Source organism: Felis catus, chromosome B4, assembly GCF_018350175.1.
Source record: "Felis catus isolate Fca126 chromosome B4, F.catus_Fca126_mat1.0, whole genome shotgun sequence".
Classification (NCBI taxonomy): Eukaryota; Metazoa; Chordata; class Mammalia; order Carnivora; family Felidae; genus Felis; species Felis catus.
In genome coordinates, this window is record NC_058374.1 from 74,215,301 (window position 1) to 74,221,344 (window position 6,044).

Sequence of the window (6,044 nt, forward strand, 5' to 3'; positions counted from 1 at the left end):
GGCCATGGCCAGCTCTTCTCTGTTTTGTGGGAATGTTAACATCACCAAGACTTTATGTTCTAGGCCCTTTATCACCCTAGACTAGTGAAGTGTTAGCACTTAGATAAAATAGCCCAAACAGGTCATGACTAACATTGAATGATAGATTATTTCATTGGGTTGATTTGACTGGTTTATGAGCCCTCCCCTGGACCATTCCTGAACTTGACAAGTTCAAGTGTCAGAAAATGTTATCCCACAAAAAATGAAATTTGTGAAATCACACATACACACACAAAAATAGATGAGATCAGCTCTCTATAGAAGAAATACACAGCAGCTTTTAATCTACTAAAAAACCATGAAATTTGTGGGGAATAAGACCTTCGTCTTACTTACTTTGTGTCTTAAATCCCAGCGCAAATGTATAGCACTTAGTAAGTACTGAATACGTTTCTTAAATAAATTAGTGAATGAATACGGGGTGTATAAGTCTTCCTGGTGAAACTCACCCAAGTCTCTGACATCTAATCACCATAGCACATCTGAAGGAATATTGCTGAAACAAACACGATGACGACATTCCAGGACTCTAGAAAGGTGGAGTCTGCATGTCAGAATTTGCCAGAACATACCAGCAAACTCAGGACAGAGAGTACCTGTCCAACCAATGTAGTAAATGTGCTAATCCCAAAGAGGAGATTAATGCACTGGGCTGTAAGATTTGGTGAAATTAGCCATCGATACGAGTCAGTTGCCTTCTGGCTTCACATTCCCCAAGCAAGACAAAGCAGTGCTTAATGATTTGAGTAAGCTCACTCATTTAGTATTTATGTTTCCATGGATAAACAAATCAGTGGTGTGGTTTATATCTCTTAGGAGTCAGGCCAGTGTGTACTATTCCTCTTTAATCTGACCATACCTGACGAGGCAAGGGGAATGAGTTCTCACATATACATATATGTGAGAGGACCAGACATACACAGTGCTGAGGACCAGAGACCAGACACTGAATCAATGATGAATCCACTATAATACGACATGGATTAAACTGCACCAAGCACTTAACGGTCCTGTTTCTCTCAGAGGAATAGGAGTGCAGGTAGACTCAAGCAGGGGCGATCTTTTCCTGCCCGGGTGTATTAATTTCCTGGGGCTGCTGTAATGAAAACCACAAACTTGGCGACCTAAAACAACACATATTTATGCTTTTAACAGTTCAGGAGCTCAAAAGTCCAAGCAGAATCTATCCAGGGTCCCGTACCATCCCACAGGATCAGGCCTCTGCCTACCCCTGCCATGTCATCTTCTGGAACTCTCTTCTTTGCTGTTCACACTGGGCTTCCTTCTGTTCATGTTCGACATGCCAAGCTCTATCAGAAGTTGAGTCTTTGCCCTTGCTATTTCCTCTGCCTGGAATATTCCATATCCCCTGCCCCTGGTTTCTTTGGATATCTAACTCTTCATCCTTCCATCCACATTTTCCAAGTAACCTCCAAAGGCCTTTTAGGATCATGCCATCTAAAAGTACCATTAAGATCTACCCTGGCACTCGTTCTGTCCTTGAATTGCTTACCCCCCCCCCCCCCCAGCAGTGGCTTTGGTAGCTGGCTGTGTGTTGGCCGCTCCCATTAGAAAGTAAGCTCTGTTGAGTCTCGTTCACTATTGAATCACCAATGTCTAGTAGCACAGTGCCTGGCAAGGAAGGTGTTCAAGTATGTTTACTTTAGATAAATGTTCAAGAACATCGTTAGTTCACATTGTGTACTCATGAGAATGCAACTTATATTAAAATTGAGCTGTATATGACCACTTTTCTTTAGAAAATGTCTGTAGAATTCTCCCTTTATCTAAGTCATTCTGGGTGGCTGGCACCCTTGAACTTCTTCACCCCCATGGGATTAGCCTGACAGCACCTTCAGTGCGAATTTCATACATAACGCCGAGCTTTCTTCTTTGCCTATTTTTACTTGCTACCTTGCTCCTTAAGTCAAGAAACCTAGCAATGCAATCAAGCCATTGTCTGGGAAGAAGAGCCTAAATTATTCAACGGTTATGAGAAAAATTATTGTTTCATTGTTAAGACTTAACAATGCAGGGTCCATTCGGCCTGGTCTCCAGCCTCAAGAAATGACAGCGCTCGAAGCTTTTTATACTTGACTCTTGTCTTCTGGAAAAAAGAAAAAAAAAAAAAAAAAAAAGTAAAATCAATGATTAAATTAACATTATCCAAGCAGCCTATGGTTCTCACCTTATTCTAGAATCAGGTATACTGTTATATCAAAGGACAAAATTTCAAAGCTATAACTATTTTTCCATAAGCACAATGCAAGGCCCAGCATTGGAAATCAAATGGAATCTTAGAGCCTTTCATAGGATGGGGATCAGCTCGCTCTCCCCAGGTCAGCCACAGAGCTCTTGTTTCCACACCCCCCCGCCCCCGCCCTGCATTGCATGTTACTTCCTCTGAGCTGCAGCCTCATCTCTGACAGCTTTATGTTCATGAATTCTGCAAAGGTAAGTTATTTGGATCATTAAGGCTCATATCTAAGGGATTTGCCATGATTTTAAACTATTAGATGCTTGTCTTTAAAACTCTAGGATCAGTATCTCATTCTTACCACTTTAAAAAAAGGCTTCTTGTCACTGCACCCTTCATTCATAGATACGGTTTTTCAAAAGACTTGACTCTACCCATTAAACTTTAAAGAAAGCTTTCCTAAAACATGTCTTTCTGAGCCCTAATCTTTACATGCATGCTGTAGGCAAGGATACTTGTAAGGATTTGTTCTGTAATTGCCCCATGTGGAAATTCACAATGACTTTTAATGGATTAGAGGCTCTGAGAGGTTCTGCGTGAAATGAACTGGATTAAACATGTTCAACCTAGTGGTTTCCAGATGTATTCAACCGCATATGAAAATACCTTTCCATATGTATGATCTCCGAAAAACATGTTTCGGGAAATATTGTTCTAGAGAATGCCACGTAAAACAGGCGGTGTAAGTGCAAAGAAGGCTCGTTACTGACATTTTACACACGAAGCCCCTTTTCAATGGAGCATTATGATAATCTGGGCCAAGTATGAGATAATATTCATTAGGTAGGCCTGTGACAAGTCTGAGATTGGCTAGTTGAGCGAAGTGGGATGAAATGGACCAGGAATGATGGCCTTCATCTTGTTCTAAGGTGGGAGGCTGGGGTGAGAAGGGGGCTGTGTGGCCAGTCCAGACGACACAGCAGGGCACGCAGCGGAGGTAATAGTCATTCAACACAGCACCCTCTGTCAGCAGTTAACAACATGGTAAGAGGCAGGCCCCAGCTCTCTAAGAAAGAGCCTTTCTTGGAAGAATGAGAGCACCCACAGAAGCTGCTGTGGCCATGTCATGTGGTCTGTGACACGTAGTCTGGGCCCTGAACAGCTTCCCCTGCATCATGCTGCAGTGATGCCTCTCCGACCTGGGTGGTACCTGGTTTCTCATCTTTACTTCCTGCTCCCATGTCTACGTCACATGAACTAGCATTTGATCTTATCTTTCATCTCCGTGATTCTATCACGCTGCCAGATGGATCCTTTCCCTATCACTCATTTGTCCCTAACCACACAGTGCCCCAAGGCACTGGTTCTCAAACTTTATTTGGAGTCTGTCAGAATATCCTGGAGGGCTCGTGAAAACATCACTGCCACCATCTCCTTGGCAGAGTAGAGCCCTAGGATCTGCATTTCTAGTAAGTTCCACACTTGGAAAACCACCAAAGAAACCAAAAATGTAGAAAGAAGCATGTAATCCCCCTGATGTAGCCATAACCTAAATTTATAACCATTGTTAACGTTTTGTTGTATGTTATCTTTTTTCTGAAGTATTTTAAAGTTGGCTTCTTAATTAATATTATGTTGCTTCGCATTATACCGCTTCATAATATTTCACCCCTAAATATTTCGTATGTGGGAAAGAAGGACATTTTCCTACATAACCATAAATATTACATCTAACAAAGCTGACAATAACTTGCTTATATCATGTGATACTGTTAGGGACTGAATGTGTGGGGCCTTTGGAAGACAATTAGGATGAAATGCGATCCTGAAGTTGGAGCCCTCATGAATGGGATTAGGGCCCTGATAAGAGTCACGAGAGAGCCTGCTTCCTCTCTCTGCTCTTGGCTATATAAGAATGCAATAAGGAAGAGCACTTGAGTGGCTCAGTCAGTTAAGGGTTGGACTCTTGATTTTGGCTCGGGTCATGATCTCATGCTCATGAGATCAAGCCCCCGTAGGGCTCCGTGCTGAGCATGGGGCCTGCTTGGGACTCTCTCTCTCTCCCTCTCTGTCCCTCCCCTGCTCGCGCTGCACAAGCACTCTCTCTCAAAATAAATTAAAAAAACATTAAAAAAAAAAAATACCATGAGAGGTAGAAAAAGAGTGTTCTCACCAGAATCCAACCATGCTGGCGTTTTGATCTTGAACATGTAGAAAAATTTGTTTATCAATTCTAAATTTCTGTCTCTACATTTATAAATTTCTGTTGTTTATACATTTCCTTTGTTTTATTGTTGTAATAAATTTCTATTGTTTGTAAGCCACTGGTTTATATACCAAAGTCTATGGTACTTTGTTATACGAGCCTGAATTAAGACAGATGCCCATTCCCAAAAGTGTTGTCTATAGATATCGAGACCGGGATCCAGTGAAGAATCACACACTGCATTGATTATTATGTCTCTTGAATCTTTTTGAGTCTAGAAGAGAACCCAAACACATTTTTTTATATGACATTGACTCATTGAAAAGACCTATCCGATAGAGTGTTTGACTTTGAGTTTATCTGATTTCTGCCTGACGCCATTTCATTTTTACTTTATCCCCTGTGTTTCCTATAAAGCAAACATTAGCTTCAAACATTAGCTTCAAAGTTCTGATCAGACGCAAGCTAAACATGTTTGCTAGAATATTTCACAGGCAAGGCCATGGGTTCACATCGTCTCACAACAAGAAGCATATAAACTGGTTTCCTAGTATTCAGTATGAAGATTGATCGCCAGATAAAAGTTGACAGCCTAAGCCTCCAGTTTGAAAGTTATATTTTTCTGCTTGCAGTCAGCAAGTGTCCTGTGGCTGATATGCTGGTACCATTGCCAGTATTCCAGTTCCTCATCACTCTTTCAACTAGACAGTTTTAGCAACCACTGATGATTCTTGCTTGAAATGGTGATTTCATTAGGGATAGAGTGCTGGGAACCCAGCTATCCAACCAGCCTGATGGCAGGGCCCGGGGGCGGACCGGTCGGGACTGTAGGGCGGCCCACGACAGTGAAGCTTCTTGTACTCCCGCTTTTAAGTAATTTGGCCTTAACGTTGGTCAGGGCAGCCCCACGACCAATCAAAGTACCTGGGGAATTGTGTGTTGGGGAATTGTCCTCGACAGGCCCCCTGGGAAAAGAACCATTGGGGAAAGAAATAAGTTTCCACAAGGAAATTGTGCGGCCCTACATCTAGCCCTTGCCACCCCCTATAAAGACTCCTCTACCTAAAGGAAGGATAGCCCCATATATTTCCCAGCCAAGGAAGGAACAAATGGATTTGAGAGCCCCACTCCGGCAACAAAGGAGTGTATCTATGGGCACAAGTTACTCCAACCCCTAGGCCCACTGGGCCCCCAGGAGGCATTCCAGATGATGACTGAACCTAGTCGGTTAAGGTACAGAATGGTTCATTAGTTCCTAGGTGCATTGTCTCTCTGGGAATGCATAAAGCGTGGCTTCCTAAGACCCTCTTGGCCCCCTCCTGGCACCTCGGACCGAGGTGAATACTTTTGTTCCTCAAACCACAAATGGTTCGGGGAAACAACTAAGAGGTCATGTCCCTGTAACTGTTCCACTTGAGGTGTTGAGAGATAGATGACCTTTCATGAAAATAGCAAAGCAAATGCTTTATAGATTATAGATAAACGTAAATACATAGTGAAAATAATGTAAGAAATTAATCAATGAGCAAAGGGCAGGAGGGAACGTTATGAGAAAATAACCATGTTGTTCCTTAATGGGTGATTACACAAAGGAACATT